At 41.5% G+C, this 15,879-nt stretch overlaps 1 pseudogene; it reads right to left on the bottom strand.

The window, feature by feature from the left end:
* Positions 1–1,470: 1,470 nt before the first annotated feature.
* LOC145409161 (5S ribosomal RNA) lies at positions 1,471–1,585 on the bottom strand (annotated as a pseudogene).
* Between the last annotated feature and the right edge of the window lie 14,294 nt (positions 1,586–15,879).

Raw genomic sequence — 15,879 nt, 5'->3', positions numbered from 1 at the left:
AAGACAGGAAGCAGATGAAAAGAAGACTTTAAACGGGAGACGTTTAAGAGAAGAAATAAAGAACGAAGATAAAGAGGAAGATCAAAGAAAGGAAGAAGAGGGTCAAGATGTAAAGGGTGGTGAAGTAAGGAGAAAGAGGGAAACAGAACGGGGAGATGAAAGAGCGAAGAAGAAAAACTGGAAATGAAGAATGGCACGGGCAAGGTGGGAGGATGATAAAAGTATTGACAAAGAGAGAAGGAAAGAAGCAAGTTGAATAGGGAAAGGTAAAATAAATCAAAGGAACGGATGTGAAATGAGTGAACAAGATAATAATGAAAAGATAGAAGAAAGCGAGGAAGGAAGAGACGAAGGAATATGGAAAAGGAGAGGAAAGAAACACAGCAGATGAGAAGCAAGAAAAAAAAAAAAAGAGATGGTCAAGATAGAAGAAAAAGAACTGAGAAAGAAGAACAATAAGAAAAAGAAAGGCAGGAAAAGAATCAGGGAGATGAAAAGCTAATGGAAAGGAAGAAAACAGGAAAGGCACAAGATAAGAAGGAATATAAGGTAAAGATTTTAAAAAATGAACTGAGAAAAAAGAAAGACAGATGGAAGAGAGAGAGGAAGAGAAGGAGGAAGTTGAAATGGGAGAAGAAAGAAGGAAGGCAGGAAATATAATGGAAAAGAAGGTAAGAGATGAAAAAAAGAGAATTGAGCAGAGGGAAACCAGGCAGACCAGCGAGGAGGTGAACCCACGATGCAATAAGGAAGTGCCTTTGGGGACGTCACTCACATGCAGCATTTTCTCTAAAGGTATGCTCTACTCTCAAGATTATTCCAGTTCCGACATTTCCACCACTACAATCATCATTAATATTATCTCATCGTCGTCTTTATCATCCTTGTCATCTCCATCGTCACTCAGATTCCATATTTTCTCTAAATGTATGTTCTTCTAATAAAAAATATTCCTGTTCCAACATCTCCGCCATTAAAATCACCATTAATATCATCATCAACCTCAATGTCGTCGTCTTCATCTTTATTACCATGACTCACATCACCCCTCATTCATTAAATTCCATTACTTCCACCACAACCATCACCATCAAGAAGAGCACAATTATTATTTTCCTTTCCCACATCACATACATCACCGCCATTCACAGACAGCATTTTCCCAAATTTTACAGTCTACCAGCAGTTTTCAATTTCTAGTATTTTCCTCAATATATATATATATATATATATATATATATATATATATATATACTGTATATATACCCAGAGGCTCCATATATATATATATATATATATATATATATATATATATATATATATATATATATATATATATATATATATATATCATTCATTGCCAGACGCCATGTATCCCAAATGGGGTGGCCAAGGGCTTAGAGTTAATTGTTTTACAGGGAGGGGCACTAATCCTCCATCAACCCCACTTGACACATAGGGAGAACGTTATGCCAACAGCATCTGGTGTTCCCAGGCGGTCACCCATCCAAGTACTAACCAGACCCAATGTTGCTTAACTTCGCTGATCGGACAGGAAGCGGTGTACTCAACGTGGACTATTATTGTATTTATTTTTTATTGTAGACACTTTAGTGAAGAGGTAAATTACTACTACAGTACAAGATACTTCACTGTGTCTACCTTTAATGGTACACCAGGGTATGCATTACATAATTTTGACATTAGGTATCATTATGACTCTGCATTCAAAACTTTTCCATTTTCTGTAAAGCTTCTGTACACGATCATTTTGGATTTGAGAATTTGTACTATGTGTATGTATGTCTATCTGTCTATCTATTGCCAGACATCTTAATCTTGTAAGGGGTGGCCACATATAAATCGCCTCCATGTCACCCTGTGCCCAGCCATTTTGTTGCCCTCCCTCCAGCTCACACCCTCCTATCTCATATACCTCTTCATCCCTCCATCTCATCCTTGGCCTCCCCCTCCCTCTCCTCCCCTCCATCTCATCCTTGGCCTCCCCCTCCCTCTCCTCCCCTCCATCTCATCCACATACACTCTCCTTGGTATATATATATATATATATATATATATATATATATATATATATATATATATATATATATATATATATCACTCGATGTAGTGCTGCTTTGGGTGTCTGCCCTTTCCTCTCTTCCATCCTTCCTCTTCTGTCTTTCTTTCCTTCATTTTTTCCTTTTTCTTCTCCCGGTGAGTGACTTTACACTCCCTCTTCTGTCTTTCTTTCCTTCATTCTTTCCTCTTCTTTCTGTCTATGGGTGACTACACTGAGTGACAAGCCAAACGGTTTCCTGTACATAAAGAAACCATTTACTACGCTGGGTGGTAACCATATAACCAAGTCATGGCGCCTGGTGGTTTAGTCGGTAATTAAGGTGCTCCAATCGCATTGAGCCTGTGTAAGTTTATATCCAAGGGATGGTTGGGGTTTATTGCTCACGTAATGCCACTCAGGGATAAGTGAGGCTGGTCACTATCATTTTAAATGTCAGGACCAACTTGCCTAACCCCGGGTTCCTATGCTCCTCTACGGGGCAACATAGGATTGGATGATGGATGGATGGAATATATATATATATGGTCTGGTCATGTGGAGAGAATGGATGAAAATAAAGTGGTGAAAAAGGTATATCTGAGCGAATCTGAAGGTAGGAGGAAGCGAGGTAGGCAAAGGTAGGGATATGGTGGATGAGTGTGTGAGGAAGAGAGGTATGAATGTTGGTAGGGCTAAGGGATTGACAAGAGACCGAGCTGGATGGATGAATTTTGTATGAAGAAGTGCATAACCAAGGATTTGGCACCACTTTTTAACGTGACAGTATTTGGACTGGCGCTATCAGATAGGTATATGTGAAGCTACTTATACAGAATGTGGTGAAATTTTTTTTGGTCTATCTGATGGAGCCAGGATTTGGGGGCTTAAATGATGAGTAAATGGAAGTGTGGCCCACAGAACTGATCAAACATTGGCTGTCTGGACATTGCTACTCCTCACCCTGCCCTAGGGTGGGAAAGGAGGTCAGGATGATGATGATGATGATGATGATGATGCAGCCTAGGTATATAGATAGATAGATAGATAGATAGATCTATTGCCAGATGCCATGATCCTGTAAAGGGTGGTCATTTGACTTTGAGTTATTTGTTTTACGGGGAGGGGCACTAACCCTCCAACAACCCACTTGCTGACACGTAGGGAGCACATATGGTTTGGTTATATGGTTACCACCCAGCATTGTAAATGGTTTCCTGGCTTACATGAAACCATTTGGCTTGTCACTCGATGTAAAGCCACCTGTAAGGGAAAGAAAAGCAATATGAAGTGAGAGGAAAGATGGGAGAAATAGGAAGAGAGGAGGGCAGGCACAGAAAAAGAATGATAAAGGCTAAGGAAGAAGTAGGCAGCATTACATCAAGTGAGTGGATGATGGTCGCCACCACCTACCACAATATGTAATCGACTCCCGCAAGCCTACTGGGTGCAAGCATACTTTATAGTAAGCGACACTGGTTCAACAACAGCACCCCTTGTGTCCGCCAATGCAGTACGTGGCCGGGTGAACACTCCCAAAGTTTATTACCCTGCCGGGGTGCGAACCCTGGATCACCCGTGTACGAAGCACACGCCCTACCACTGTACCCAGAGGCGCCACATATATATATATAGCCAGAGGCTCCATATATATATATATATATATATATATATATATATATATGGAGCCTCTGGGTACAGTGGTAGGGTGTGTGCTTCGTACACGGGTGATCCAGGGTTCGCACCCCGGCAGGGTAATAAACTTTGGGAGTGTTCACCCGGCCACGTACTGCATTGGCGGACACAAGGAGTGCTGTTGTTGAACCAGTGTCGCTTACTATAAAGTATGCTTGCACCCAGTAGGCTTGCGGGAGCCGATTACACTTGGTTCACAGACTACACAAACATCCAAAGCCACTCCAGCACTACAATTACACCTACAAGGACTTCTCATCCTACAGACAATCTCTACCAGACAGCCTAAGCCACTTGGTAGAGATACATTGGCTGTATCGTCCCGACTTCGGTAGGGATAGGCCGGTCCTACAGTGGACACTCAAACGGCTGATGATGATGATTGTGTATATATATATATATATATATATATATATATATATATATATATATATATATTGTTACATAGCCTATGATTTCATCATCCTTTGTGTAATTTTAACGCACAGTATGCTGCATGTTTGATCACGAGCGTGTTCTGCCTCAGTCCCCCCTTCTACCGTTATAGTAGAGTAAGTCGTCCTTTCTGTTGTTCAGAGCAGGATTGTCAGCTCTTTGTCCCCTATGGCTTCATTTGCGCGTCCTTCTTACAAGTTGTATCAAGCTCTGCTGGCCCCTATATAATGAGCTCAGTCTCTGCATTATTGCCACTTAGATCTACTCCTCATTTTGCTCACATCTCTGTCCTCCCCTGTACAGTTATTATTATTGTGAGTGCTCAGGAAGTCTCCAACCACCTAGCAGCTGTGTGTAATTTGAGTATAACTGTTGTTGCATTTTTTTCTTGTACTGTGTAGCATAAGGTTAATTCTTAGGCCTAGTAAGGTTTTTGTAATTTATGTAAAGGTTCTTATTGTCAGTCATCATTAATAATATTTTGTATCTGTAATAATATATCTTGCATTCACTGAGTATTATCCTGCTTTCTCATTTTATCAGGGCTGACTTAGATAAATTTACTCTTGCTAATTTCGTGGTAATAGAGGCTATTGCAGTTAACCATATATTTAACCTGTTTTTTGCCATTACATTATCCTTATGAGTCCTGAATGTTTTGTTGTTAGTTTGAGCATTAAACTTTAACTTGTAATTTTACCTAACTCTTTTATTTTGAACCTGGACCGTTACGGGACAGTAGTGATTATTAGTATTCTCACTTAAAGTGTACATTATCTTTCTCTGTTCCGTAACATAAATTTGGCGACCTCTTATCAGGATATTCAGGATATTATCATAAGGATATTGCTTGATATTTTGTGACTGTGATTTATTCATGATGTCTACTATTACTACGCTTGATGAAGCCAAAGATTTTTTGTCAAATGTGCAAACAGTGTGTGATGTAGAAAACAGAACAAAGAATGAACTTAAGCTTGTTGCTCAAGAATTGGGAATTGCTGTTTGCTCTCATCATTCTAAAGATCAAATTGTTGACATGATTAATGAAAGCTTGTTTAATGTAACTCCTCCAAATGAGCAAACGCAGATTGAATTAGCTAAGTTACAGCTAGCCCTGCAGGAGGCTCGTGTTAAGGAGGCTGAATTTCAAGCACGTGCTAAGGAGGATGAGTCTCAAGCTAAGGAGGCGGAGTCTCAGGCTCGTATTCAGGAGGCACAGATACAGGCACAAATTGAACTTGCCAGGATTCAGGCAGACCATGAGTATTGCATGAAACAAAGTGGAACTGGATCATCTAGCTCTGATGATTTAGATGTGGCTAAAAATGTTAAACTTGTCCCTCCTTTTAATGAATCTGATTTAACAAAGTATTTTCAGTTGTTTGAGAGGGTAGCTACAGGTTTTAATTGGCCCAAAAAGTATTGGCCAGTACTCCTTCAAACTGTTCTCACCGGTAAAGCTCAAGTAACTTATGCATCTTTGCCTCAGGATCAATCTGATAATTATGATGTAGTTAAGAGCTTGATTTTTAAGGCCTATGAGCTTGTTCCTGAAGCCTATAGAGTAAAATTTAGGACAACTTACAAGCAAGATAAGCAATCCCATGTTGAGTATGCAAAAATCAAAGAAGATCTGTTAGAGCAGTTGTTAAATTCTAAGAATGTGGATTCTGATTTTGACAAATTTAAGCAGTTGATTTTGCTGGAGGACTTCAAAAGGTGTATTAGTAAAGATGTAAGCCTATATCTTGATGAGAAAAGAATAGATAATTTGTCTGATGCTGCAGTTTTAGCTGATGAATATGTTCTCACTCACAAGAGATATTCTAGAGAAAAAGGGAAAGCTGAGAGTAAGTACGTTGCCTCTACTCAGAGTACAGGTAACAGGAAAGAGAATAAAGATGATGTTTCTCAGGAAGTAAATACCAGCTTCACCTCTAGATTTCAGAAAAGTAAATGTACTTATTGTAGTAAGCTTGGTCATACTACGGAGAAATGTTTCAGGAGACAGCGTGATGTGAACAAAAAGGAGTCTTTAAATATTCAGTCAATTGGTCTAGTGTCCACCCTTGAGAGTTCCCAGAATTCTTTAACTGAGTTAACTGAACCTGCTTTGAGGGGTAACTTAAATTCTCATGATGGAGTTCCTCTTTTGAGCAGTAACGTGGGTGACACTCTCAAGAGTTCATGTGATAATTTCCTGTCTGATGGTTTTGTCAGTCCTCTGGACAGTAATGACAGGAAATCAGTTAAAATATATCGTGATACAGGTGCTTGCCAATCCCTTATGCTGACCAGTGTTCTAGGCTCTAATGTTAATTCCTCTGATGAAACTGTAATCTTACAAGGTGTAGGGAATAATTACTTCTCTGTCCCTCTGCGCAGAGTGAATTTAGAGTCTGGTTTTGTTAATGGTTCCGTTATGGTTGGGTTGGTTGAGACACTCCCAATGTCAGGTGTAACTTTCTTACTTGGAAATGATATTGGTGGAAGTCAAGTGTGTCCAGCTCCTCAGTTGTCTAGTGAGCCAGTGGCTTCGCTCCAGGATTGTGATGTCCCTGATGTGTTCTCTGCATGTGCTGTCACTAGGGCTAAGTCTAAAGTTACTGGTGACTTAGAGGATAATGATGATGATGATGTTATCCTAGCTGACACTTTTCTTGCTAATTTGGACCACTCACCAGACGAGGCAGTACCCCGTAGTGTTGATAATTTGTCTCGTCAAGAGTTGGTTGAGTTGCAGGTTGCTGACCCTGAGCTGAAAGGTCTAGCTAACTCTGCTTGCAGTGAGGAAGAGTCAGCCGGTGCTTCTACTTGTTATTATATAAAGTCAGGAGTACTTATGAGGAGGTGGAGACCCCCAACAGCATCAGCCGACTGTGAATGGGAGGTTGTACATCAAGTTGTCATCCCTCGTGTTTGTAGGCAGGATATCATTAGAGTGGCTCATGATTCCAGTTTGGCAGGACACCTTGGAGTGAGGAAGACTGTGGCACGCATTTTGAAACACTTCTACTGGCCAGGTATCTTCAGGGAAGTTTCCTGGTATTGTAAGTCTTGTCACACCTGTCAAGTTGTGGGGAAGTGTAATCAGACCGAAAGGTTGCACCTCTAGTTCCCATTCCTCCTTTTGAGGCGCCATTCACCCGTGTGTTGGTGGATATTGTGGGCCCTCTTCCTAAGACTTCTTCAGGATTTTCTTATGTGTTGACCCTGATTGATATGGCTACTCGTTATCCTGAAGCCATTCCACTTAGAAATATCTCAGCAAAGAACGTGGTTAAGGAAATGCTAGGGTTCTTCACAAAGTTTGGTCTGCCCAAGGAGGTACAGTCAGACTGGGGAAGTAATTTCATGTCAAACGTTTTCAAGCAGTCTCTGAAAGAGTTGGGCATCACCCAGATCACGTCTTCAGCTTACCATCCCCAGACCCAAGGAGCGTTGGAGAGATATCATCAAACACTCAAATCGATGCTCAAGAAATACTGTTTGGAACATCAGAAAGACTGGGATAAAGGTCTTCCATTCGTTGTGTTTGCCGCAAGAGAATCTCCAAATGAATCACTGGGCTTCTCACCTTTTGAACTACTGTTTGGCCATGAAGTAAGAGAGCCCCTTAAGTTACTCAAGGAATGCTGGCTGTCGGAGGAAGATGACGTCAACGTGCTGGAGTATGTGATGAAGTTCAAAGAACGGCTGTCCACTGCTTTACAGCTGGCAAGAGAGAATTTAGGAGCTGCTCAGGAGAAGATGAAGACTTGGTATGATAAGAAGTCCAGGTTACGCCACTTTCAGCCAGGAGATCAGGTTTTGATTCTGCTACCAGTTCATGGGCAACCTCTTCAAGCCAAGTTTAGTGGTCCTTATTTCGTGGAGAAGAAACTCGGTGATGTCAGCTGTGTCATCGCCACACCAGATCGTGGAGGGAGCAAGCAGCTGTGTCGCATCAACATGCTGGAGTTGTATCGCAGGCGGGACGAAAATGATCCAGTCTGCACTGTAGCTGTTCCACCCGAGTCTGCAAGTGAAGCTCTCCCATGCAGTGTGAGCCTGGGTGATAGTTTGGGGAGGAATCCTGATATCATGAATGGTCTCCAGGCTGGGCTTTCTCATCTACCTCCCGAGGAGGGGCAGGAGTTTTCGGCATTACTGCAGGAGTGCCCGCAAGTGTTCCGTGCCACTCCAGGAAGAACCACTGTGTTGATGCATGATGTTGATGTTGGAGACGCAAAGCCAATTAAATTGCCTCCTTACCGTGTGAACCCAGTGAAAGTTCCTCTCATCCAGAAGGAGCTTGGCTACATGTTGGACCGCAAGATGATTGAGCCCTGTCAGAGCGAGTGGAGTTCTCCTGTCACTCTGGTCCCTGAGCCGGGTGGGTCACAGCGGCTTTGCATCGACTGCAGACGTGTTGATCAGATGACCAAAACAGACACTTGCCCTCTCTCTTGTGTGGAAGATTGCATAGACAAGATCGGAAAGGCTGGGTACATGGGTGAGTTTGATTTGTTGAAGGGATGCTGGCAGGTACCTATGACTGAACGTGCTAGGGAGATCTCATGTTTTGTAACACTGGGAAAGACTTTTGCATGTTCTGTGGTGCCGTATGGTGTGGAGAATGCACCAGCCACATTTCAGAAGCTCATGAATGTTGTAACAGAGGGTTTGGCAGGGTGTGTTGTTTATATTGATGATGTATTAATCTTCAGTGACAACTGGAAAGATCACCTATGCCATGTCAGTAAATTTCTTGAGCGTTTAGTTCAGGCTAATCTTGTAGCTAATTTATCAAAGTGTGAGTTTGGTCAAGCTAAAGTTCAGTACCTTGGGTATGTAATTGGTGATGGACATGTTGCACCACCAGGAGCTAAGGTTCAGGTTATAAGTGATCTTCCCAGACCTTAAAGTAGGAAAGAGCTACAGAGATTTTTGGGAGTGGTAGGTTGTTACAGGAGATTTGTTCTTAACTTTTCTATTCTTGTATCACCACTTGCGGACCTGCTGAAAGGGGGAGTTGAGTTTGTCTGGACCGATGACTGTGAGTCCTCTTTCAGCAGACTTAAAGCTATCCTATTGAGTCAGCCAGTGCTCGCTACTCCAAATTTTGCTAAGCCTTTTAAGATGTCTGTTGATGCAAGTGATACAGGAGCTGGGGCTGTTTTGCTGCAAGAGGATGATCAGGGTATTGAGCACCCTGTATCTTATTGCAGTAAGAAGTTCACTCCACCTCAAGAGAACTGCTCAACTGTTGAGAAAGAGCTTTTGGCCTTGATTTTGGGTTTACAGCGTTTTTCATTTTATTTGTGTTCCGGTTTTGACCCCATAGTCATTTGTACCGATCGTAGCCCACTGAAATTCCTTAGTAAGTTTAAAGATGAAAATCAGAGATTGACAAGATGGAGTCTGCTTCTTCAGGAGTATTCATTGGACGTGCAACATGTCAAGGGGAAAGAAAATGTTACTGCAGATTGCTTATCTAGACTTTGGACAGATTGTTTTAGAGTAATAAGAAATTTCCTTTGTAAATTTCTTTTTCTTTGTGGGGAGGTGTTACATAGCCTATGATTTCATCATCCTTTGTGTAATTTTAACGCACAGTATGCTGCATGTTTGATCACGAGCGTGTTCTGCCTCAGTCCCCCCTTCTACCGTTATAGTAGAGTAAGTCGTCCTTTCTGTTGTTCAGAGCAGGATTGTCAGCTCTTTGTCCCCTATGGCTTCATTTGCGCGTCCTGCTTACAAGTTGTATCAAGCTCTGCTGGCCCCTATATAATGAGCTCAGTCTCTGCATTATTGCCACTTAGATCTACTCCTCATTTTGCTCACATCTCTGTCCTCCCCTGTACAGTTATTATTATTGTGAGTGCTCAGGAAGTCTCCAACCATCTAGCAGCTGTGTGTAATTTGAGTATAACTGTTGTTGCATTTTTTTCTTGTACTGTGTAGCATAAGGTTAATTCTTAGGCCCATTAAGGTTTTTGTAATTTATGTAAAGGCAGTTGTTTAAGAGTGCTGTGGTGGGGCATGCAGAAGAGGTGTGTGGTGTGAGACGTGTGGGTGGTGGTGTAAGAAAAGGAAGTGAATGGTGGTGCGAGGAAGTAAGTATGGCTGTGGCCGAGAAGAGACGTGCATATGAAGTGTGGCTGCAGAGGAAGGATGAAATGTCACATGAAAGGTATAAGGAAAAGAGGAATAGAGCGAGAAGGGCTGTGCGTGATGCTAAAGTGACAGCAGATGAGAGGTGGGGTAGGCGGCTGACAGAGAATTTTCAACAGAATAAGAAAATGTTTTGGAAAGAGGTGAAAAGGGTGCGAAAGGGAGAGTCTGGGAAGGAAGAACGAGTAAAAGCAGAGGATGGAAGGATGTTAATTGAGATGGATGCAGTAAGGAAGAGATGGGCAGAGTATTTTGAAAGATTATTAAATGTAGAGGAGGAAAGGGTGGCTGAGATTGTGGCGGATGGAAGGGTGCAAGGAATAAATGTGTTGGGAGAGTTGAATGATTCTTTGATCACGAAGGAGGAAGTGGAGAAGGCAGTAAAGGAGATGAAAACAGGGAAAGCTGCAGGTATGGATGGGTGTGCTGTGGAATGCCTGAAGGGTGGTGGAGTGACTATTGTTGACTGGTTAGTAAGATTGTTGAATGTGTGCTTTGAGAAAGGTATGGTGCCAATTGACTGGGCAAGTGCTTGTGTGGTCCCGTTGTATAAAAGCAAGGGTGATAAGTATGAATGTACTAGCTTTAGTGGTATAAGTCTGTTGAGTGTTGTAGGTAAGGTGTATGGTAGAGTGTTAATTATGAGAGTTAGAGAGGGTACAGAGGGAGTGATTAGTGATGAGCAGTGTGGCTTTAGGAGAGGGAGGGGATGCGTTGATCAGGTGTTTGCTGTGAGACAAGTGTGTGAAAAGTATTTAGCGAAAGGCAAGGATGTGTTTTGGGCATTTATGGATTTAGAGAAAGCGTATGATAGAATTGATAGGGAGGCTTTGTGGACTGTTTTAAGATTGTATGGACTTGATGGTAGGTTACTAAAAGGGGTGAAAAGTTTTTATGTAAATAGTAGAGCATGTGTAAGAGTGGGAAATGCTGTGAGTGATTGGTTTCCTGTGAGAGTGGGGCTGCGACAGGGATGTGTGATGTCACCTTGGTTGTTTAATATTTACATGGATGGTGTTGTAAGGGAGGTGAATGCAAGAGTTTTAGGTGGTCTGAGTCTGGTAAATGTTGATGGTGGAGATTGGAATCTGAAGCAGCTGCTGTTTGCAGATGATACTGCACTGGTGACTGATTCAGAGGAGAGATTGAGACAGTTGGTAGAGGAGTTTGGAAGGGTGTGTGAAAGGAGGAATTTGAAAGTAAATGAGAATAAGAGTAAAGTGATGAAGTGTACGAGGTTGATAGATGGTAGGGGGATGAATATAGTTTTGAATGGTGAGTTGCTTGAGGAGGTAGATTGTTTTAAATATCTAGGGTCACATGTTGCTGTGGATGGAAGAATAGATGCAGAAGTGAAGTTTAGAATAAATGAAGTAGGAAAGGTGCTGGGAGGAATGAAAAAAAGTGTTTAAATGTCGTTCGCTTAGAATGGATGTAAAGAGAAGGCTGTATGAGGGTGTTGTGGTACCGACTGCATTATATGGGGCTGAAACATGGAATATGGGTGTAGCAGAGAGGAAAACTTGAATGTAATGGAGATGAGGTGTCTGAGGAGTATGTGTGGAGGGACGCGTATGGATCGGGTGCGAAACGATGAAGTGCGAAGGAGAACTGGAGTTGTTCAGGAGATGGCTGGTAGAGTTGAGCAGAGGGTGTTGCGATGGTTTGGGCATATGGAGAGAATGGATAATGAGCGATTGGTGAAAAAGATAACTAGATCTGATGTGAGAGGTGTAAGGCTGAGAGGAAGACCACGAATAGGATGGATGGATAGTGTGAAGAGAGCGCTGGATGCGAGAGGGATGTCTGTCGAGCAAGGAAGAGTGGCTGTGCGTGACAGAAATAAATGGAGAGAAATTGTGAATAAATAAGTGATGACGCAGCCCTGAGGGGATATTCTCCCGCATTTGGTCTGATCAGCTAGTCAGGTCAGGTGCGGGTAAGGGGATGGGTCTGTTATGATGTGGCAGGGGTAAACCAGGTCTGCTGTCGGGCCCTGCTGCGGATGTCACTGATTGCATTGCGCAGTTGACCCTTGTGCGGTGTGGTGCGGTGAGGATCTGTCCGTTCTCCCCTTTGGGGCTAAGATGTGAATGAATGTGTTTAAATGGATGAGTAAATGGAGAGTGTGTCGTCCTGTCTCGGCTACCTCCCTTTCCTTGGGGGAAGCAGCCTAGGTATATAGATAGATAGATGTAAAGGTTCTTATTGTCAGTCATCATTAATAATATTTTGTATCTGTAATAATATATCTTGCATTCACTGAGTATTATCCTGCTTTCTCATTTTATCAGGGCTGACTTAGATAAATTTACTCTTGCTAATTTCGTGTTAATAGAGGCTATTGCAGTTAACCATATATTTAACCTGTTTTTTGCCATTACATTATCCTTATGAGTCCTGAATGTTTTGTTGTTAGTTTGAGCATTAAACTTTAACTTGTAATTTTACCTAACTCTTTTATTTTGAACCTGGACCTTTACGGGACAGTAGTGATTATTAGTATTCTCACTTAAAGTGTACATTATCTTTCTCTGTTCCGTAACAATATATATATACTGTATGTATTTGTATGTCTGTATGTATATATAAACTGTATGTATATGTATGTATGTATGTATATTCCCACTACCACCGCACGAGTTTTTCCAAATTAGGAAAGCCGTGTCGTTGTGAAGAGTTAAACAATTCACTATGATGACATGTGCAGGGCGGTCTATTTATGACGCTCCTCTTCCATCCAACCTGATGATTTCACGAGCTTTGTGGGGACAGCTCAGTCAGCATCATCAATGTCTACCCTGCATCATATTATCATTTCCCACTCTCAGAGCCACACCCACACCCACACTAGCCGACTGAACAGTCCGCAACACATGGGATAGGCCTACGCCAGGACAGTTTCCAGTAGAGCACCGTTTATGGACCACCCTGTACCGGTATTTCATTCTTGTTATCTTCATTTTTCTGTTGAACTTGGGAGAGACTTTTGACTTGTCGGTTATAGATACCGTATTAACCTCTATTATACTCTGTACTCTAACTTGGCCTTAAATTGGTATCTCTTCATCTTGAAAACTGAGTTGTAACAATAGATTAACTCTACAATATGATGGTAGTTACAAAGAAATAAGATGGAATGGGCGTAGAGCTTTGGCATGGCCTTTCTTTGCCACTCAGCTACGCGAAATAAGCTGTAAAATGACGAAAAATAAAGACCAAGTTAAGTAAAAGGTGTATAACTCCATCATTACAAAATATCAGTCTCATGTCAAAGAAAGTTGTCTGAAGGTCAGAGGAAGAAGAAAGAAGAGGACAATAGGACACCGCTATAACGAAAACCTAATTCCAATCTCTGTCCTGTTTCTTGATGCTGGAGAGGAACGCCTTCATGTGGTGTCACCTATAAAACTGGGCGGTGGAGCTGTTCGATTGTACAAACGTTCCTCAACTCCCTTTCTATCCCCCTGAAAGGAGTATGGTGGACTGGAGAAGAGGGGCAACTTCAGCCTGCAGTCCACTGTGTTCACATTCAGATGAGCCTGGGGTTGCTACTACTACTACTACTACTCCTGCCTCTCATATTATCCAAAGATCAGAGGAGTTACGGTGGGGAGGGTGAATTATTTTGCCCGCCAAACGACTTTATTAAGCCTAGGCACTACGTTATCTTCTATGTTTAGATTCTTTACACAATATTCAGTACATATTCCAACACTCTGGGAACGTTATCGCAGAAGACCAAGCATGAATGAGTTGAACAGATCAGAGTGATATTCATTAGCACTTACATGGTGGTAAATGTATAACCCTCTTCATCCGTCCAGCTAGGCCATTTTCCTGTGTTGCGGGGACGGCTATGTCAGCTTTATGAAGGTCCATCCCGCATCATTTACCCAATTCCTATTGCCACTACCATATCTATGCCCAGACCTATATATCTCATCTCATCTCATCAGCTGTTTGAGTGTCCACTGCAGAACCGGCTTATCCTAACCGAAGCTTGGGACGATACAGCCAATGTATCTCTACCAAGTGGCTTAGGCTGTCTAGTAGAGATTGTATGTAGGGTGAGAAGTGTTTGTAAGTGTATTGTAGTGTTGGAGTGGCTTTGGATGTGGGTGTAGTCTGTGAATCAAGTATAATCGGCCCGCTCAAGCTGACTGGGTGCAAGCATACTTAATAGTAAGCGACACTGGTTCAACCACAGCACCCCTGATGTCCGCCAATGCAGTACGTGGCCAGAAGAACGCTCCCAAAGTTTATTACACTGGCGGGGCGCGATCCCTCGTTCTTCAGTGTACAAAAACGCGCCCTTAACCACCGTACCACAGAGGCTCCAGACATATATATATATATATATATATATATATATATATATATATATATATATATATATATATACATATATATATATATATATATATATATATATATATATATATATATATATATATATATATATATATATATATATATATATATATATATATATATATATATATATATATATATATATATATATATATATTGTTACATAGCCTATGATTTCATCATCCTTTGCTTAATTCTAACATACAGTACGCTGCATGTTTGATCACGAGCTGTTCTACCTCACTCCCCCCCTCCTCCCTTATAGTAGAGTAAGTCGTTCTTTCTGTTGTTCAGAGCAGGAGTGTCAACTCTTTGTCCCCTCTGGCTTCATTTGCGCGTCCTTCTTACAAGTTGTATCAAGCTCTGCCGGCCCCTATATAATGAGCTCAGTCTCTACATTAATTGCCACTTAGACCTACTCCTCACTTTGCTCACATCTCTGTCCTCCCCTGTACAGTTGTTATTATTGTGAGTGCTCAGGAAGTCTCCAGCCATCTAGCAGCTGTGTAGTTTGAGTATAACTGTTGTTGCATTTTTTCCTTGTATTGTGTAGCATAAGGTGTTAGTTCGTGGGCCTAGTGAGGTTTTTGTGATTCATGTGTTTTAGTGTCAGTCATTTTTGATAATATTTTGTATCTGTAATAATATCTTGCATTCACTGAGTATTATCCGGCTTTCTCATTTTATCAGGGCTGACTTAGATAAATTTACACTTGCTAATTTCGTGGTAATAGAGGCTATTGCAGTTAACCATATATTTAACCTGTTTTTTGCCATTACATTATCCTTATGAGTCCTGAATGTTTTGTTGTTAGTTTGAGCATTAAACTTTAACTTGTAATTTTACCTAACTCTTTTGTTTTGAACCTGGAACTTTACGGGACAGTAGTGATTTTTAGTATTCTCACTTAAAGTGTACATTATCTTTCTCTGTTCCGTAACATAAATTTGGCGACCTCTTATCAGGATATTCAGGATATTATCATAAGGATATTGCTTGATATTTTGTGACTGTGATTAATTCATGATGTCTACTATTACTACGCTTGATGAAGCCAAAGATGTTTTGTCAAATGTGCAAACAGTGTGTGATGTAGAAAACAGAACAAAGAATGAACTTAAGCTTGTTGCTCAACAATTGGGAATTGCTGTTCGCT

The sequence above is a fragment of the Coenobita brevimanus genome, chromosome 79 (genome assembly GCF_032717465.1).
Source record: "Coenobita brevimanus isolate Jiangsu-jjx chromosome 79, ASM3271746v2, whole genome shotgun sequence".
Lineage (NCBI taxonomy): Eukaryota > Metazoa > Arthropoda > Malacostraca > Decapoda > Coenobitidae > Coenobita > Coenobita brevimanus.
The sequence above is the reverse complement of the archived record's forward strand: the minus strand, read 5'-3'. Positions and strand labels throughout refer to the sequence as shown.